The sequence below is a fragment of the Panthera uncia genome, chromosome B4 (assembly GCF_023721935.1).
Source record: "Panthera uncia isolate 11264 chromosome B4, Puncia_PCG_1.0, whole genome shotgun sequence".
NCBI classification, from domain to species: domain Eukaryota; kingdom Metazoa; phylum Chordata; class Mammalia; order Carnivora; family Felidae; genus Panthera; species Panthera uncia.
The window spans coordinates 111,945,361-111,964,806 of record NC_064809.1 but is presented as its reverse complement, the minus strand read 5'-3'; the positions used below and the strand labels follow the sequence as shown (position 1 = coordinate 111,964,806).

At 38.9% G+C, this 19,446-nt stretch overlaps 2 long non-coding RNA genes across 2 annotated transcripts; both read right to left on the bottom strand.

Moving 5' to 3' along the window:
• Positions 1 to 978: 978 nt before the first annotated feature.
• Positions 979 to 4,526, bottom strand: LOC125919415 (uncharacterized). The gene is made up of 3 exons (XR_007456770.1): positions 3,816 to 4,526; positions 2,456 to 2,538; positions 979 to 1,619 (listed from the first exon to the last, which is right to left on the bottom strand). It is a non-coding gene; the product is annotated as an uncharacterized LOC125919415 (long non-coding RNA).
• Positions 4,527 to 8,604: 4,078 nt separating this feature from the next.
• LOC125919414 (uncharacterized) lies at positions 8,605 to 17,483 on the bottom strand. The gene is made up of 3 exons (XR_007456769.1): positions 17,405 to 17,483; positions 10,723 to 10,753; positions 8,605 to 8,888 (listed from the first exon to the last, which is right to left on the bottom strand). It is a non-coding gene; the product is annotated as an uncharacterized LOC125919414 (long non-coding RNA).
• Positions 17,484 to 19,446: the final 1,963 nt, after the last annotated feature.

Below are 19,446 nucleotides of genomic sequence, written 5' to 3'. Positions count from 1 at the left end.
TGTTATCATGAAATCGCTTTAAAGCCTGTGGGACAACCTATTTAAATGCCAATAAAGGTTTCTCTGTTTTCATGTATATGCATAGAAAATGGCCAAAACTGATTAACAGAGGTTACCAGGAGAAAGGCATTCATTCATTGGGTCTGTGACAGGGGCTGAGGGAGCAGAGAGGGAAAAATTCACTTTTCAATTCTCACCTTCTCGAATCTTTTACAGTAAACATGTATAAGTTTTACAATAAGAATAAATACTTGCAACGAAACACTGTTCTAAATGGTACAATAGGCTCTTAGTAGCTCTAGAGGCAGCTGCAAGCTAGGAGAAATCATTTTAAGGAGATGCAGTTTCAAATCCAGTAGGAAAGTGGCAAGGGCAGGGTCTTTCCTAATTTGAAAAGGACGCTTGTGAGCGAGTCACTGTGTGGATGTAGAGATGAATTATAGAGCTGTCATTCTCATCCGGCAGCTGCTTCTGACTCTGAAAGCAATTTAGGGGAAAGCCAAGTGGAATGGAGCCCTGCCCCTTTAATTAGCCCCAGGAGCCAGGTAAGGTAAATATTTGTGGCTGAAACAGCATGAATCCATGGAAGTCGGGATTTCAGCCTAGAAGCATTGCACTGCCAAGTTGCTATGAAACCCAGAAAGCTGGAGCTACGTTCTGCCTCAGAAAGTGCTTCTGAGTTTAAGAGAAGGAGGAAGAATCACAAGCAGAGTGGTGGTTTTAAGGCCTATGTGTTCATGAGGTTGGTGAGGGTATACCTATGCCTTATGCTGCGTCATAAATTGTACCTCTTTTTATTTTACCTCGATATTGATTTCTATTTAAAAACATCAGTACTCCAAATGTAGACATATTTAACTTGCTGTATTTATTAACTCATTCTCTGGTTTCCAGTGATATCAAATGTAAATCAGATCTTGGTATTGCCCTGCTCAAAACTTGTCAATGCCTTTCTGTTGTTTCTCTCAGGAAAAAAATCCTGACTCCCGTAGCTGCATATGCAAGGTGACTGAAAAATTTAGCTTCCAACCTGTGGCTCTTAATATTTATGGTGGGGACTCAGGTATAATGAGGACTCTTCTAGAAAAACCAAGATGTATCCATGAAGTTCTGTTGGATGTAGCACCTAGCCTCATCTTTTACCATCTCCATATGCTCACTTGGCACCGGGGATGCTGGTCTCCCTTCTGTTACTTCAAGAAGCTATCGTGGGGTCTTTGAGGCCCCCTGGGTCATGCTCATGTCTGCTTTATTTATCTATGGGGTCTTAGATGTCAGCTTTTCAGAGAAGCCTTCCCTGACCACCCAGTATAAATTGAGGTCTCCTAGTTACTCTGTATTTCATCTGTCTGCACATTTCCATCATCATACCTAATAAACAATGAAAAACAAGATCCTAGTTTCTAAGGATCTTGATTTATGTATTTGTTTATTATCCATATCCACTACCAGAATGAGGCCAGGACTTGTCTGTCTTGTTCACTGGCCTAGCACATGGTAGGGACTCAACAAACACGTGGCAAATGAATCAATGATGAGATGAAGGTCTTTAAGTTGGATGCCCACTCCCTTGGTTCTCAACATATGAGCAAGGTCCATTTTCAGTAGATGAGAATGAACTGAAACAGAGAAAAGCAGAGGGAAGTGAGAGAAAGAGAATGAGAGAGAGAGAGAGAGAGAGAGAGAGAAGGGGGTGGGCTGACGTTGGACAAGTCCTTGGTTACAAGCCCTATGGATATACAATTTATCCTATACTTCTTCCTTAATGGGGTGAGATTCAAATATATTGTAAATAACCTCTCCTCCACTTGCTTAACCTTATGTAATTTAGAATTGAGTTTGGGGTTCCATTTTGAAACCCAAGACTTCTAGAAAAACATAACCTATTTCCTTTGGAATATATATTTTTTAAAGGAAATGTGGCAGAATATGTTAACTGTGTCCGATTATCTATTTTTACCTTCTTCCTTGGGAAGTTAAGGGAGGATGTATTAGTTTCCTACTGCTGCTGTAAGAAATTGCTGCAAAATTAGGAGATTAGCACAACACAAATTTCTTGTCTTATAGTTCTGGAGGTCAGAAGTCTAAAATGAGTTGACAGGGCTGTGTCCCTTCTGGAGGCTGTAGGATAGACTTTCTTTCCCTTTTCCAGCTTCTAAAGGCTGCATTCATTTCTTGGCTCTGGGCCCCTTTCTCACATCACTCTGACCTCTGCTTCCATTGTCACATCTCCTCTTACTCTCACCCTTCTGCTGCCCTTCATAAGGATCCTTGTGATTACATCGGGGCCACTTGATAATCTAGGATAAACTCCCCATCAAGATCTTTAACTTAATCATATCTTCCAAGTCCCTTTTTCTGTGTAAGGTAACATATTTATCAGTTTCAGGGGTTGGGACATGGCATCTTTAGCGGGCCATTATTCTGTCTGCCATGAGAAGCATGCCCCTTTTACCTGTTTCCTTTTGATGGCTGGGATGTAGGTATAACGGATGGAGTTCAAGCAACCACCTTGAGCCATGGTTTGGAAGTCACCTGCTAAGGAAAGGAGAGTAGCAATGTTGAAGGCTCTGGGTCTCTGATAATTTTGTAATGCTAACCATACCCGTTCTGGACTGCCAGTCTGTTGACTTCTTTTAGGTTATTTTCAGTTTTCTAAACCAGATTCATACAATTACATTCTTTACACTCTTACATTCTCTTCACCTGGTTATATAGCCCACCTATTTTTCCGTGCTCTTAAGTATTTTACAAAAGCTTGAGTTTTGATGACAGTATAGTACTCCAATTGTTATTTAAAGATTCTCCAACTATTTGACAATTAAATTGTTTGCAACTCTCTTTTGCTATCATAAATTAAAAGTTCCAGATTTTAGAGTGCCTGTGTGGCTCAGGTGGTTAAGCTTCTTTGGCTCAGGTCATGATCTCGCAGCTTGTGAGTTCGAGCCCCACATCAGGCTCTCTGCTGTCAGCACAGAGCTCGTTTTGGATCTTCTGTTCCGCACCCCCCCCTCCACCACCTTCCCTACACCCTTGTGCTCTCTTTCTCTGTCAAAAATAAATAAACATTTTAAAAAAGTTCCAATTTTTAAATAGAGGATTCTGAGAGGAATTCATAGCTTTATATGTATGTCACATCATAGCACATGCTCATATTTGACCATTAAAGATCTAAGTCTGTTTACTTTGATTAAATGAACAGCATCTACAGGAAAATCTTTAACTTCACATCTCCTGAATTTGAAAATCTAAATCCAGTAAGGTGGCAGGAACATCACGAATGTAACATTTTAAAAATTACCCAAAGTGACAATAACATTGTCTAGGCAATTAAAAAAAATAAAAGTTTTATATACTTGAGTAAAACCTGATTTTATTAAATATTTTTATGTTCATTTTTTCTGCAAAGAAGATTGTAGGGGGAAACATGAGCCCTTTGTACTCTAACTCCCCAGTGGGCGATAATAAATTATGTTATTCTTTCAATATCCCACACAAATAGCACATTAGGCAATCTATATTGTTTCCCTGAATAACTGTCATAAAAGAAGTTCAAAGAAACACAAATATAGGTCAGCGATAAGAACTCTTTTGTAATATGCAGTCACAAAGGTAACTATAGTGAAGATCAAGTCCACAACATATCTCTCTGTGAAATAGCTTTCACCTGCCAGTAAAATTTAATATGTTATTTATTTATCTATTTATTTAGCTCATCACTCTTAATGTCCTTAATGTCCTTACCCTTTATTTTTCTTCACTATAGTCTTTACTACTTAATATTGTATATTTATTTGTTTACTGGTTTTGCTTACCTCACTAAAATGTAAAGTCCATAAAGCAGGGTCCTGTCTACCTTATCCACTAGAGTATCCACAGTGTCCAGTCACAGATGCCAGCTGTAAGATAAAAAGGTCCTGGAGGGGGCGCCTGGGTGGCTCAGTCGGTTGAGCGTCCGACTTCGGCTCAGGTCATGATCTCACAGTCTGTGAGTTCGAGCCCCGCGTCGGGCTCTGTGCTGACAGCTCAGAGCCTGGAGCCTGTTTCAGATTCTGTGTCTCCCTCTCTCTCTGACCCTCCCCTGTTCGTACTCTGTCTCAAAAATAAATAAACGTTAAAAAAAATTAAAATAAATAAATAAAAAATAAAAAAAAAGGTCCTGGAGGTGAGACCAAAGGGATAGGTATTGGCTGGATCCTGGTGCAAGGACTCTGACTGGATTCTGAGGCAGTGAGAAGTCACAGAAGGACATAAGCGGGCAGTTGGGGAATGGTGAGTGAGATGATCAGGTTTGGATTTTAGACAATAATAACTCTGGGTTTGGTGTGGAGAAAGGGTATAGGGAGGGGGGACAGTCTGGTGGCAGGAAGACTAGTGAGGAAGCTATTATGACTTTCCAGGTGCATGAAGATGAGAGCCCAAGCTAGAAAGTTGGTAATAAATGAGAGCAATAATAATGATGATTACTTTAGCAAAGTTTTATGCAGTCACTAAAATCCATTTCCCAGGCTCCTTTGCAGTTAGGTGTGGCCATGTGATTATGTTCTACACAGTAGAATGTGAGCAGAAATAATGAGCTCTAATTCCAAGTGTGACCCATAGAAATTTCCCATGTACACTCCTCTCTGTTCTTTCCTTTTTCTGGCTAATAGGGATGGAGAAGCCATGTATTGGAGATAAATGGGAATCCTTTAATGTAGAACCTGGTAAAGTCATGTAGAGAAAAGTTGCCCCAGTTGACAAAGAATGCTTTGGAATGTTACATAAATGAGGAATAAGTATCTGTTGTGTTTGAATCAGTGGACAATTTTAGCTTTATTTATTATAGCAGTTAATATTATCCCAACGAATTTAAACACTCAATTTTGGCTAGGCACCATTCTTAATACTTGAGATATGATAGCTCATTTAATTTCCACGACAATCCATTGAGTAACAATTTGTTAATTATTATCCCCAATTTACAGATGAAGAAACTGAGATACAGAGGGGATATGTAACCTACTAATGTTACAAAGCTGGGAAATGAGAAAGTCAAGTTTGAGAGTTCTGCCTCCAACATTTTAAGCAATATCTGATAGTGGAGATGGATGAGGATTAATAGGTTTTTAAAAAATGTTTATTTATTTATTTTTGAGAGAAAGAAAGAGGGAGGGGCAAAGAGAGAGGGAGAGAGAAAATCCCAACCAGCTATCAGCACAGTGCCTCAACACAGGGCTCAAACTCACAACATGTAAGATCATGATCTGACCAGAAATCAAGAGTCAGATGCTTAAATGACTGAGCCAGCCAGGCACCCCCATTTTTTTAATTAATAGTTTTTTTTTTTTATTTTTTAAACAATTTTTTAACCTTTTATTATTTTTTTTTAATTTAAATCCAAGTTAGTTAACATATAGTGTAATAATGGTTTCAGGAATAATAGAATTTAGTGATTCATCACTTACTTACAACCACCCAGTGCTCATCCCAACAAGTGCCTTCCTTAATACCCATTGCCCATTTAGCCCATCCCCCCACCCAGCACCCCACCAGCAACCCTCAGTTTGTTCTCCATATTTAAGAGTCTCTTATGGTTTGTCTCCCTCTCTGTTTTTATCTTATTTTTCTGTCCCTTTCCCTATGTTCATCTGTTTTGTTTCTTAAAACTCCACATATGAGTGAAATCATATGATATTTGTCTTTTTCTGATTGACTTATTTCACTTAGCATAGTAAACACTCTAGCTCCATCCGCATCATTGCAAATGGTAAGATTTGCTGAGTAATATTCCATTGTGTGTGTGTGTGTGTGTGTGTGTGTGTGTATATATATGCATATAGTGTGCGTGTGTGTGTGTGTATATATATATATATATGTATATATATATATATATATATACATATATATATATATATATATACATATATATATATCACATCTTCTTTATCCATTCTTCAGTCAATGGACATTTGAGCTCTTTCCATACTTTGGCTGTTGTGGATAGTGCTGCCATAAACATTGGGGTGCATGTGTCCCTTCGAAACAGCACACCTGTATCCCTTGGATAAATACCTAGTAGTGCAATTGCTGGGTCATAGGGTATTCCTGTTATTTGTGGAAGCTCTGTACTGTTTTCCAGAGTGGCTGCACCAGTTTGCATTCCCACCAGCAGTGCAAGAGGGTTCCTCTTTTTTCATATCCTGGCCAACATCTGTTGTTGCCTGAGTTGTTAATATTAGCCATTCTGACAGGTCTAAGGTGGTATCTCCTTGTGGTTTTGATTTGTATTTCCCTGATGATGAGTGATGTTGAGCATCTTTTCATGTGTCCTTTGGACATCTGGATGTCTTCTTTGGAAAAATGTTTATTCATGTCTTTTGCCATTTCTTAAGTGGATTGTTTTTTGGATGTTGAGTTTGATAAGCTATTTATAGATTTTGGATAATTAATAGTTTTTTTTTTTAAAGATATAGATGTCCTTTCTTTTCTTTTAAACATTCTGAATAAAAACAAAACCTTGAAGATGCTTAATAGTCAATAATGAACATTAATTAAAATTAAAGTCACTAATTATGAAACAATATATATATATATTTAAGTTTAAAGAGGTAAACTCTCTTTTCATGTGTTTCCTGGAAACAGACTCTGAGACTGAAATTTCCATGTAAGAAGTTCATTGGGAAATGCTCCCTGGAAGTGAGGGATGCGGGTTTGGGCAGAGAAAGTAGTTGAACTATCATATAGTCACAACAGAAGGCTCAGCCTATTCCACGGGAAGCTTCGGACCTGAGATAACCCTTCAGAGTTATTTCCCCATCAAGGCAAGGGGTCTGGGCTTTTGTGTCCTGCTTCAGTCACGTGCGCTGCTGACCAGGAGGGAACATAAGGTTGTGTGAGGCAACTCCTTTGGACAGGAGTTCAGCTGCGAACAAGTGGAGGAATGGACATCATGGTCTTGAAAGGGCAGGGAGTAGGGAGAAACTGGATGGTGCACCACAGTATTCACTATAGAACTACTAAGAATAAGTAAGTACTATATTTATAAATCTATACATTTGTAGAACTTCACTGAGCTTCAGACTCTTACAGCCCACTATTTCCTGATTGTGCATGAAGCATAAAAGTGTGGTTGTAAGAAGACAAGAGATGAGACTTCAGAGATGAGTTGAACCATCTGGAAGTAGAAGTGGATGCCAAGAATCTTGGGTGAGAGGGACGTCTGGTGGCAGCATGGAGATGGATTAGCACAGAGACCACTCTTAGGCATACCATTTGGAGCTGTTGTAACTGCCCATAGCTATGGACACCAAAGCCTGAACCAATATCAATGGGATGGAGAAGGGCTAAATTTGCAGGACATTTTAAAGGTAGTTCTTGATGGTTTTAATGGCTGAATGTGCAGATGAGGGAAGATCTGAGACAAACTCTATTGTTGTTGTTTGGGAGGCTGTGTGAAAGGTTGTGCTTAAAGGGAGATGACAGTCATGTTCACCCTGTGGGGTCCATGCTCACCCTGTGGGGTTTATGTTCACCCTTTGGGGTCCATGTTCACTCTGTGGGGCCATGCTCACCCTGTGGGGGCTATTCTCACCCTGTGGGGTCCATGTTGACCCTGTGGGGTCCATGTTCACCTTATGGGAGCCGTGTTCACCCTGTGGAGGGACATGTTCACCCTGTGAGAGGCCATGTTGACACTGTGGGTCATGTTCACCCTGTGGGATCCGTATTCACCCTGTGGGATCCATGTTGACCCAGTGGGGGCCATGTTCACCCTGTTGGGCCAGTGTGAAATCTTGACTCTATTTTTAATTGACAAAGCAAACATAGTTCTTTGTTACTTTCTTTCTCTTTTCCTTCCTTCCTTTCATTTTTCTTTCATCTGAGGAAGCTCTCTATTACCCATTTTGTCTCTTGAAATGAGTTGTTCATTTCATCTATAATATAATTGGTTTTTTCATTAATCTATTATAACAAAAATTTCTTTCATCATGGCTTCCTCTTTTTGGTTACAAATCTAAGTGTGCCTGAACAAAACATTTACTTAACAAAACAAAGTTTTATTTTTTTATTTATTTTTTTATTTTTATTTTTTTTAATTTTTTTTTCAACGTTTTTTATTTATTTTTGAGACAGAGAGAGACAGAGCATGAACGGGGGAGGGGCAGAGAGAGAGGGAGACACAGAATCGGAAACAGGCTCCAGGCTCCGAGCCATCAGCCCAGAGCCTGACGCGGGGCTCGAACTCACGGACCGTGAGATCGTGACCTGGCTGAAGTCGGACGCTTAACCGACTGCGCCACCCAGGCGCCCCAAAACAAAGTTTTAAAGCACAGATTCTTTATTTCTTCATTTTTTGGCAGTTTGGTCATGGCCCATAATGGATGGTCTGATGACAGCCTTGGAATTGTAGGTGGGATGAGAAGTGACAGGAAGTGTGCTTGCTGGGACAATGTTACCTTGTGAGTGACTGGCTGCTGTCATATGTGGATATACAAGATTGTTTATTAAGGCTAGGTCTGAATGGCCATATGAAACCCCTTGGTACAACCCTTGAGTGTAACCAATTCACGGCTCTAGTGGTTGTGCTTTTTATTTTCTGGAGCAAAGTAATTTTCTGACCTGATGTGTATAAGATTGGAATCTAACCTTCTGTAGACTGCATTTTTGCCAACTGGAAAACTTTTAACAGTGGAGAAATTTAACTTAAAAAGGAAAAAAAAAGTAATTAAATGAGATCAAATCAGTGTGGACGGCGTTTATGTTGTGTATAGTCAGGGCAGCCAGATGAAATCAGTCACTCATTTCACATTTATTGTGTCGCTCCTCTGTGCCAGGTGCTATGCTAGGTGTGCCACGAATCCAAGGGTGGATGAAACAGATGAGGTCCCATCTCTCACAGAATGTACCTTCAAATCATGGGAAACAAAAAAAAAAGAAAAAATAGGAAAGCTTCTGATGTTTGTAAGTGCCCAGAAGAAAACAAACGTTGAGTTTCTATGTATTTATCCAGCCCTTCCTTCCCATTTTGAGAGGCAACCCTGGTGAGAAATTGGGTCTTTTAAGGACTTAGAAGAGGGATGATATGAACCCAAACTTAGTGCTTGAATAAGGCAAATTGACAGACTCTGGATTTGTTGGGGTAAGGAGGATGGGACTTTAAAACTCTAAGTATAAGTGTGACAGATATAATTTAAATTTTTTCCAGGGACTGATAATAGGCATTGTTTACAAAGACACTGCTTAATATTAACAGTTAACTAGTGAAAACTATGGTGGGTGTTCCTTTAGCCAAGTTCCACTTAAGTGACTATAGGAGAAACCCATGCTCTTGTTTCCTTGGTAAAGACACAACTCCATAGGCCAAACCCAAGTCCACTGGTGCTGGCCCATCTCTTCCCCCAAGAGCTGACTCTTCTCGACTTCTTAGAGTCAGAATTGTTTGTTCCTGAACATGTTTGTGCCAGTTTTATTCATTATTCAAATTACACAGTTTACTTCAGTATTACAATAACTAATGAAACATGAGTCTGGAGAGAATTATTAAAATGAAATGTAATATAAATGGAATAATGCTTTGAAAAGACTCAGTAATGACCAATTAGTTAATGAGGAAGGATTGGGAAAAATAATAAAATCTACAGTATTTTGTTCACAACTGTCTGTAAGTTCTCACTCACTACAAGGAAAGAAAAATTGGAAATGAAAAACAAGATCTTATGGGTGTGGTATAGGTAAAAAAAAAAATGTAGCTTTGGAACCTTTCCAGTGAACTCATAGTAAGGGAAAGGACCAAGACCTTCCACCAGATCGGTGAATACATTTACATTTATTTAAGTTAAAATATAACATTACAACATAAACGTATCCTTTTTTTCTCCCTAACATTTCTGATTAGCCCATTAATTAGCAATTCTGATTGCGCTGTATGAGATTTTCACTGTATTGTAAATTGTGTGTTAAGTACAATGGAGACTCATGATCCTTCCATTCAAAGGACTCAGGAGTATAGTCTTATCATTAGATAATTTTCGTATCTCCACTAATTCCTTAACCTGAGCCAAATCTCCCTTCCATCATTTGCACAGAAGCAAAGAAAATATTTTCTTTTTTCAGCAGCACCTTTCCTTTGTGAATATTGAAGCTCTTTAAGGGACAAATTTCTAATTAAGCAACAATGGTCATGTCACCTTAGAGAGATGAACAGAGATATTTACTATCCTCTGACTGAGGATGTTAGACCCATGCTAAGTAGCTAACAGATGTCTCCGTGCTGTCTCTCAGAAGCATTGTATTTCCACTAATCTCCCTGCCACACTGTGTCCTCATCTCTATTCTTAGTAATTCCCAGTATTCACAGTCCCAGGGAACTAAGAGAGCATTGAAAGAGCACTTGTCTGTGGGCCAGGACACGTGGGCTCAGACCCTGGCTATGCCACTAATCTGTGGGACCTTGGACACTTTAGTCAGCCTTTCTGTGCCTCAGCTCCTGTATCTGTAAAATGAAGCTCACAGGACTTGTCAAACCAACCAACCAGATTGGGGGAAAATGTTGGTGAAAACAAATATGGATGTGGTAGCTGCAGAAAGGGAAATATTCCTGTTTCAAAATGTGGGCCCATGTTTTGTTACAGTATTTTTGATCATGTATTAATTTATAGGTTCTGGTTTGTACATTCATTATTGAGACCAGAAGTAGAAGTCCTTACTCATATGTTATCCCAATCTTACCTACCTACTCACCTTTATCATCTTCCATTGATGGTCCCGGACTCTTTGCAAAAAATGTAAGGAAAGAAACAGACTATGGTCAGGATAATGATCTATTGTACTCTGAACTACAAGATACCAGTAAGTGGCTGCCATTTTCTTTTCTTTTTTTAAGTTTATTTATTTATTTTGAGAACACAACCAGGGGAGGGGCAAAGAGGGAGAGAGAGAGAGAGGGAGAGAGAGAGAAAGAATTCCAAACAGGCTCTGCACTGGCAGCATGGAGCCTGACACAGGGCTCCAACTCACGAACTGTGAGATCTTGACCTAAGCTGAAACCAACATTCAGATGCTTAACCAACTGAGCCATCCAGGTACCCCAATGGCTGCCATTTTCTAATGGCTTTGAGTGACATTGTATCTCTTCACTCATTCACACAAGCATTGCTGGTAATAGTTTAAGAAAGAAAGAAAGAAAGAAAGAAAGAAAGAAAGAAAGAAAGAAAGAAAGAAAGAAAATTTCCAACAATTGGGGATTGCTCAAGTAAATGATGGTATTTCTGTACAATGGAAAGCCATTAATAAAAAGATATTATCGATGAATATTTATTGGCATAGAAGGATAGTCATGGTAATTAAATGAAAAATCAAACCCAAATGACTAATATAAAAACAACCTCATCATTATTTTTTTAAATGTATTTGAATAAAAATATTTGGAATGATATACAGTGGCTATCTCTGGGGTGGTAGGATTACAGAAATAAGTTTTCCTTCTTTATTCTTACCTGTGTTTTCTAACTTTCTATGATGGACATATGTTGCTATTGGCAAAAGAAAAAAGTGATTTAAATTAAATAAAGTCCCACTGATGTAAAAGATACCTATGGGAATGAAGAACAATATTTTGACAAACATAAATGCCAACTCTGAATAATGAATTAAAGATGAACGTTTTTCAAAAATAGAAAGGATGAATTTCATTCTTTTTTGAAAGGATGGAATCACTTAATGACTCTTTAAAATAAACCGGGTATCAATTGCAAACCTGTTTCTTCTCAGCTGAATTCTGCCTTAAATTGTTTTTAAAAGACTCACATCATGGTAATTAAGCATATTTTAAAATATCTAAATCAAACAATCACTGGTAGTGATACAATGTAATATTTTCCTTTTCTGCCAAAACATCACTTTAAAACACATCTCTTTTTAACACAAAGAGGAGATGTCTTTATCTTTACTATCATATTAAAAACAGTAAATTACAGGGTTCCTGGGTGGCTCAGTCAGTTAAGCGTCTGACCTTAGCTCAGGTCATTATCTCACGGTTCATGAGTTCAAGCCCCACATTGGACTCTGCTGTCAGCACAGAGCCGGCTTCAGATCCTCTGTCTCTCTCTGCCCCTACCTCCCTCTCAAAAATAAATAAACATTTAAAAACCAACAACAACAACAAAAACCCTGTAAGTTATCAAGTGCCAAGTTACCAAGTTATCTAAGTGCCTATGTGTCAGATACTTGGAATGTTGAATTGATTGGTTAATTTATTTAATCATAACCACCTTAAGAGATAAGTATTACTGTGTTCATTTTACAGTGGCTGAAATCCACAAAGTTAAGATTCTTACCCAACCATAAGTAGCAAAATCACATGCCTTAAAAAAAATACGTAACAAATTATTTATTAAATCCACTCTGATAGCCATTGTGTGTTGTGTGCTGGGAATATACCAATGAACTGTGGCCCCATCCCTCAAATAAGTTTATAGTCTAATTGGATGACATGGACCAAATAATTATAAATGTAATGAATCTTACAAAAGGAGAAATGCAAGATGTAGGAGAGGAATTAATGTGGTCTGCAACATTTGTCCCATATAGAAGACATTTAAACCAAGATATGAAGCATGAGTAGAAGTTAACTGGACAAAGAGTGGACATGGAAGAGTAACTGGAACAGTAGCAGGAACAGTATGTGCAGGAACGGTATGTACTAAGTAGTCAGGTAATTATCATGATAATTCCTGGTAGCAGAACAGTATGTGCTAAGTCCTGAGATGGCATTTTGCTACAACAATCTGGCACAATCATCCACAACTGGCTTGAAACAATAAGCATTTATTTCTTTCATATGAGTCTGTGCATCGGCTGTGACTTCGCTGGGCTTGGCCGGACTCCAGGGTTCAGGTCTCTCTCCCATGGTGCGCCTCCTTTTTTGACCAATGGCCTCCTGGAGCGTGCTCTTTTCACACACACATAAGCAAATTTACACCTCATTTCATGTTCAGGAACATTGCACTGGCTAAAGCAAGCTGTATGGCCACGCCCAAAATAAATAGGATGAGGAAAATATTTTACCCGTAGTAGATTGCTCTTCAGAGTCACATGATACTGAATGTGCATGAATAATTTAATATGGGAAGGATGTGAAGAAAATTGTGACCAATGATTCAATCCACCATACCTGGATTTTTCAGGAACCCATTGCCAATATGGCAAACGTATTATGAGTGAGCTGGGGAAGGATACTACTGTCTGCTCTTGTCATTGGCTGTGCTTGGGAACTTCTTATTACAGAGATTCCATATATGAATATAAACATACACATAAGTATATAAACTTACTCTAAAAGATAATGACTTATCCACCTTCTTCCTGAACTTTATTTCCCAAGAGTTGACCAACATTGAAGTATAAATGGTTACCCCACAGAGCTAATATAGTGTTGGCTGAACTAAATGTTCCTCTTCCATTATGTACCAAATATTGGGTCTCTGTGTGATAGTAGCACATTCAGAAGCTATGCTCAGAGGCAATGAAAGCAGTGTTCGAGCCTCTGAGCAAATAGCATTAAATTTGGTTGCTACTCATGCTTCTGGAATGGAGGTCAGCTATTTTATACGCAGTGAATAAGACAAACCAGTCATAAAACGTGAGGAAACATCTAATTTAACCACTTTATCCCATGAAACATGATCTTCCATGTGGTCAGATCGTTTTGATAATGTTACAAGAATAGTTGAGTTTATTTTTATCTGTTGCTGTACAGATACATTCACTTGCTTTAAAAGCGCTTAAGTCTAATGCCTGAATGAACAGGTGTGGGGACAAGAGTTGGCCAGATATAAACTCATACAGTTCGTGTGTTTAAGAAGCATAGTCTTTTTTAAAATAGAAAATTCATTCAGCACAGACTGCCACTGCATTACTAGCTGTAGTGCTATATTCTGCCATGGAAAATTATATTAGTTTCAGTTGATGTTATTTTATTTTCCCTCTTGCTGATAAGAAGAGACTAAACAGAAATCACTGCCTTTATGATGATCCTGTCCTGGAGCCAAAATTTTCGCTTCATTTGTTAAAAGCTCAGTTTTATAATCCTAAGGATTTAAAATGGAATCTATTATTCTTTCTGACAATACTTATTTCTCATAAAAACAACATTTTTTTTTAGCTAGCTCATATGTAAATTTCACTGTAAAACAGGTGCCATTTCAAGGGAAATCAGTGGTTCTAATAAATATGATGGATTTGGAACAAGTCCTTTCCCCTCATCTTGTTCACAGCTATGTAAGCCTTCTGCTTGGCTACATTTTGTATTTCAGTACTCCCTTTACAAAGCAGCGTTTAAGAGAGACTAGGTTTTCTGGCTTCCTTTTCTGATACACTTTGATACTTCTTCCTTGAGCTCCTTTTCATCCTTATGTGTGTTTTCTTGCTCTTTCAGCCTGGCTCCCCTTCAAAAGGCAGCATAAATGTGCACATTCCAAGTATTGGCATGAGATATGACATTCTCTCACACATTCCCTAAGTGGAAATGCAAAAATGGGGGGAAAAATACCCTGATTGTCAGGAACAAATGCAGTCCCTTATTACTTCCTGATGGTTAGTTTTATAAAGGGGTTGTGGGAAGCATCTGCTTGTGTGTCTGTGGAGATGTCATTCCATGCATTTAAGAGGCATTGATTTCCAAGGGCGAATCATGGGGCTTGATTACAGAGAGCTAGCCGAGTAGACCTGGGCTTAATTCATGAGTCCTGTCCAGAGATCTGTCACTTTTGCAAAACTAAGAAACTGATTTTCTTGATTTTTCCTTCTGAAAATGGAAACAGCCGTATTGTTTTTATGACAGCTCTTCAGTGTTGAAGTAAGTCCAACCAAGTGAAAGTGGTAGGTGCATTGCGATATTAGTAAAATCCACCTGATTAATACTTCTCTCCCATTCCGCCTCTGTCCCACAGAGCTGACTTGTTTACCTAAAGTTACCAAATTAGCGGACTGTTTTGCCATTGTACAAGACCCAAATTCTTTTTTTATACTAATGATGGTTTAAAATGAGTATAAAGGGTACATATGCTCTCCATTGTTATGAAATAATAAAGTATTAGAGTTAGTAGAGTTAGGAGACACATTTCTAGTTAATGATGAGCATTTCTTTCCTCAAGTTTAGCAGCTTTGCCTTTTAGTCCATATTTTCCCAATCCTTTATTAGAAATTTCATTTCAGCTTAAATATGATAGACCTCATAAAACACTTTAAAATCCTTTCTGGAATGAGGCCCAGTGTTAAACAATTGGTAAACAATATAAAAGATTGATTAATTTAAGTGACTGGTTTGCCATTGTATAGACTCAAATTCTTAATAGAATTACAGCCCCAACTGATAGGGACATATGGGTCTTAAACTTTGAAGAAGTTTAGAACCTTTAATAATCACCTGGTATAGTTCTCTTTAAAAATGATAGGATCATATTAGATCATCTTTTTCAGGATGCTAAAAGATCTAAGTAAAAATTTGCTTTGTGTATTGCTGGATTAAATCATGCAATTTTATACATTTTGACTAGATGTAAGTTAGTCTGCTGTAGTATAAAACTTGAAGCTTCAGAGACCTAAATATGAATTCTGTTCCTTTCTAGTCATGTGATCCCCCAAAACCCAACAATACTGAGTCTTATCTGTCAAATGGGCCAATAATTGTTCTCCCTACCACCTTGAGGTGTAACAGTCATAGATGCTGTTGAAAACTATAAAGAACCATCCATGTGATGTTAAAAGAAAACTGAGACATTTTCTGCTTTCACTGCTACTGTTTAACAACAGTTAACTGTTAAATTGTTTAACATATTGCCATTTCTGGCCATAACAGGAAGAGAAGGAAAAAGGAAAAGGAGATGTAAAGATTGGACAAACAGATTTAATCAACAAAGTAAAATGAAAGATCAGCAAGGATGGTGAACACCTGGTCAGTTAAAAAAAAAAAAATTATTAGTCTTTATCAAATTTTGCAAAGCCATCTAGAAAATATAATAGAACATAAAATACAATTCTCAAACTATAAAGTATGCAGGAAATAGCCTAACAAATACTTTTATGAGAAAATTTAAAACTTAATTACACATTTTAAAAGAAGAGGTGAGGGGTGCCTGAGTGGCTCAGTTGGTTGAGCATCTGACTCTTGATTTTGGCTCAGGTCATGATCCCAAGGTTGTGGGATTGAGCCCCATGTCAGGCTCTGTGCTGAGCATGAAGCCTACTTGAGATCCTCTCTCTCTCGCTCTGCCTCTCTCCCCCACTTGCACTCTCTCTCTCTCAAAAATTAATTGATTAATTAAATAATTTTTTAAAAAATAAAAGAAGAGCTGAATAAATGGAAAGATATGCCATGTCCTTGATGTATAAATATGTTAGTTTCCCTTAAAATTAACCTATAAATTCAATGTCAGAATTATGGCAAGTTTTTTTTTGAGGACCTCAACATACTTACTCTAAACTTATACAAAGGAATAAAAGTTCATGATGCCTAAGTCAGTCTTGAAAAGGAAGAGTAGAAAGGAGGACTCAGTCTCCCATGTAAAATCAGTGTGGAAATGGTGTAGGAGCAGCCAAATAAATCTATGGAGAAGAACAGAGAATCAGAAATGGACCCAACTCTACAGTTCTAAATGGGAACCTGTTATAGAATAAACATGGCACCATAAATCAGTGGGGAAAGGACAGATTGCCTGAAACACTAATTGGTAGTGGGCAAGTAGCTCATTATATACAGACAAAGTAGATTGGTGCCTATCTCAAGCATGTACAAAGGAGAAAGACAGTGTGAAAGTAAAATTATAAATTTATTTATAATTTATAATGTAAATTAAATAAAAATTACTAATTGGGGCACGTGGGTGGCTCAGTGAGTTAAGCGTCTGACTTCAGCTCAGGTCATGATCTCACGGTTTGTGGGTTCAAGCCCTGTGTTGGGCTCTGTGCTGACAGCTCAGAGCCTGGAGCCTGCTTCGGATTCTGTGTCTTCCTCTCTCTCTGCCCCTCCCGTGCTGGTGTTCTCTCTCTCTCTCTCTCTCTCTCTCTCTCTCTCTCTCAAAAATAAATAAAAACATTTAAAAATTTTTTAAAAATTATAAAGCTAACAGAAGAAGATACTAGAGGTGTTAAAGATTCTCAAACTGCAAACCATAAGTTGAAAATGTAATAGATTTGTCTACATTTTAAAAATTAAGAATATCTGTTAAAGGACCAAAACAATAAGCAAAGTTAGCAAAAAAGATGACAGAATGAGAAAAGATTTATAATATCAGAAATTTACAAGGGATTAATATCTAGAATATACTAAGAAGCCTCAGCATTCCCATGTTTTAAATATTATTTCTGTAATAATAATAGAAAGTAAAGTACTTAGCACAGATCCTGGCATACAACTAATACTTACTGTTTGTTATGACCAGTTCATCTGTTCTTACACCCTTGACAAACCCCATTTTGTGTTAAGCCATGATATATGGGCCCTGAACCTCCAGTTTCTGCATGGTTTTGTATTGCCAGGTTATGGAATTACAGAGAAATGAACGTGCAGGTATTTAGCCAGTCTCGATAACCACAAATCCTGTTTGAAATGTGTCCCCAGATAAGCCAGTGGTTAAAAGAAAAGCAGGGAAAACATTAGTAGCCGTTCCCATGACACGTAGGTGAGCAAAACCCTGTGTATACTGCTGTAGCTTTGGAACCAGCTGCCAAGGACACCTGCCAGGTGATGTAGCAAGAAGAGTATGCTTCATGGCTTGAAGTGTGAATCTTGTGACTGTCATATTCCATCCTGTCCGAAGCTGGGGCACAAGAGTGCTGTGTCCAGAGGACGAAGAGACTAGGTGGAGTAGCTCCCCACTCCTTAGCTCTGTCCAGGGGTCACGTATGACTGGTGGGTGGAAGGGCCAAGTGGGCCAGCTCTTTCCTGCTGGGTTTCCTGGGGACTGCCATACCCAGGGGGCAGGTTGGCCACTAAGAGATAGCTTTGCTCACCGCCAGCCTTGCTCTCTGAAAGCAGAGCTTTGTCTTTTTCTGCTTTATGACCTCAGCTTCAGGGAAGGCTTTGGCTTCCCAAGTGTGGCCTGAAAACACGGATGATGACGCACAGGGCAGAAAGCAGTATGCTGCACTCAGTGGCATTGACCTGAGCTGGTTCCACTGCTTGAGCTTGGGGGATGGATAATGCAAGTCAGTCGGCCAGGGCCATCCTACTGTTAGGGAAAGAAAGGAAATTAGTGACAACTCTGTGCCGAGCACTATGACCCACAGCTTTGCCTTCAATTCTTGGTAAACCTATGAAATGAACATTCTTCTCCTTGTTTTACACATGTGAAAAGTGCTGCTCAGAGAGGGAAAATTGCCCAAAGTTACCTGGCTTGTAGGTAACCCACTGAGATTTGAACCCTAGTTCTGCTTAACTCAAAGACCCACAGACAATTGTTTTGTTTTTGGTTTTGTTTTTTCAACGGCTCACACTCTGTATCTACAGACTTGGAGTGGTGTTGGGTCGGGGTGGGATGGGTCTATGGCTTGTGGGACTCCAGGAGGACTCCAGGTAGGTCTCATCCGTGTCTGATCTTGGCAGACAGTTCAATTAGGTGATGGAAAGCTAGTTACATTTCCCAGAGCTGTATCTGAACATGTGTCCCTATGGTCATCAAGTTTTAGGCGTGGCTTTGATTTCTTAGCAGATACTGTGTTCCCGTGAAATAATGACATCCTTGAAAGTGTTGTGCTTTGCTTGTCATTCAGAGAAGCCCACCATTCCAGGAGACACATTACACACTATGGAGGGTTTCCCTATCCAGAAAGGAAACTAGGCGGGGCCTCCAAGACAGAAAGAGCTCGTTCCCAAGTGGAATTTCATTTCTCTGTGCTTCTGGGATCTGACAAGCGCTTTGAAGAACTGGAAGAACTGGCTTCATTAGCTGCTGATGGGGACATCTCTTGTCCACGCATCTGCAGGTGACTGTTTTGTGTGCTTGAGAGATCACAGGCATTTTTGTACTAGTGCTATTGAAGGTCAGCAAGACTGCCATTGCTACCTGTTCTTGTTCTTTAAGGTCCATGGTAATGACTAATAATGATCATTATCATGATAGTGATCATCACCAACTATTCACTGTGTATTTGCTATGTGCTAGGCTATGTAATAAGCTCATTTAATGTTCACCACAACCCTCTGAAGTCTGTATTATTTAGGACTGGCTTAACTGCAAGTAGCAGAAATCTAACTTCCATCCACCCAAATGAGGGATTTATGTTTCTCACGGAATAAGAAGTGTAGCAGCAGGTACTTCAGGATGAGTATGAAGGCCTCTTGGTGCCATCAAGAACCCAAGTTCCTTCTCTGAGGCTTTCTTCCTCATGTTTGCAACATGCCTGTTCAGCGTTGTGCGTCACAACCGGTTGTTAGGCAGAAAGAAGGAAGAAGGGCAAAGTCTTAAG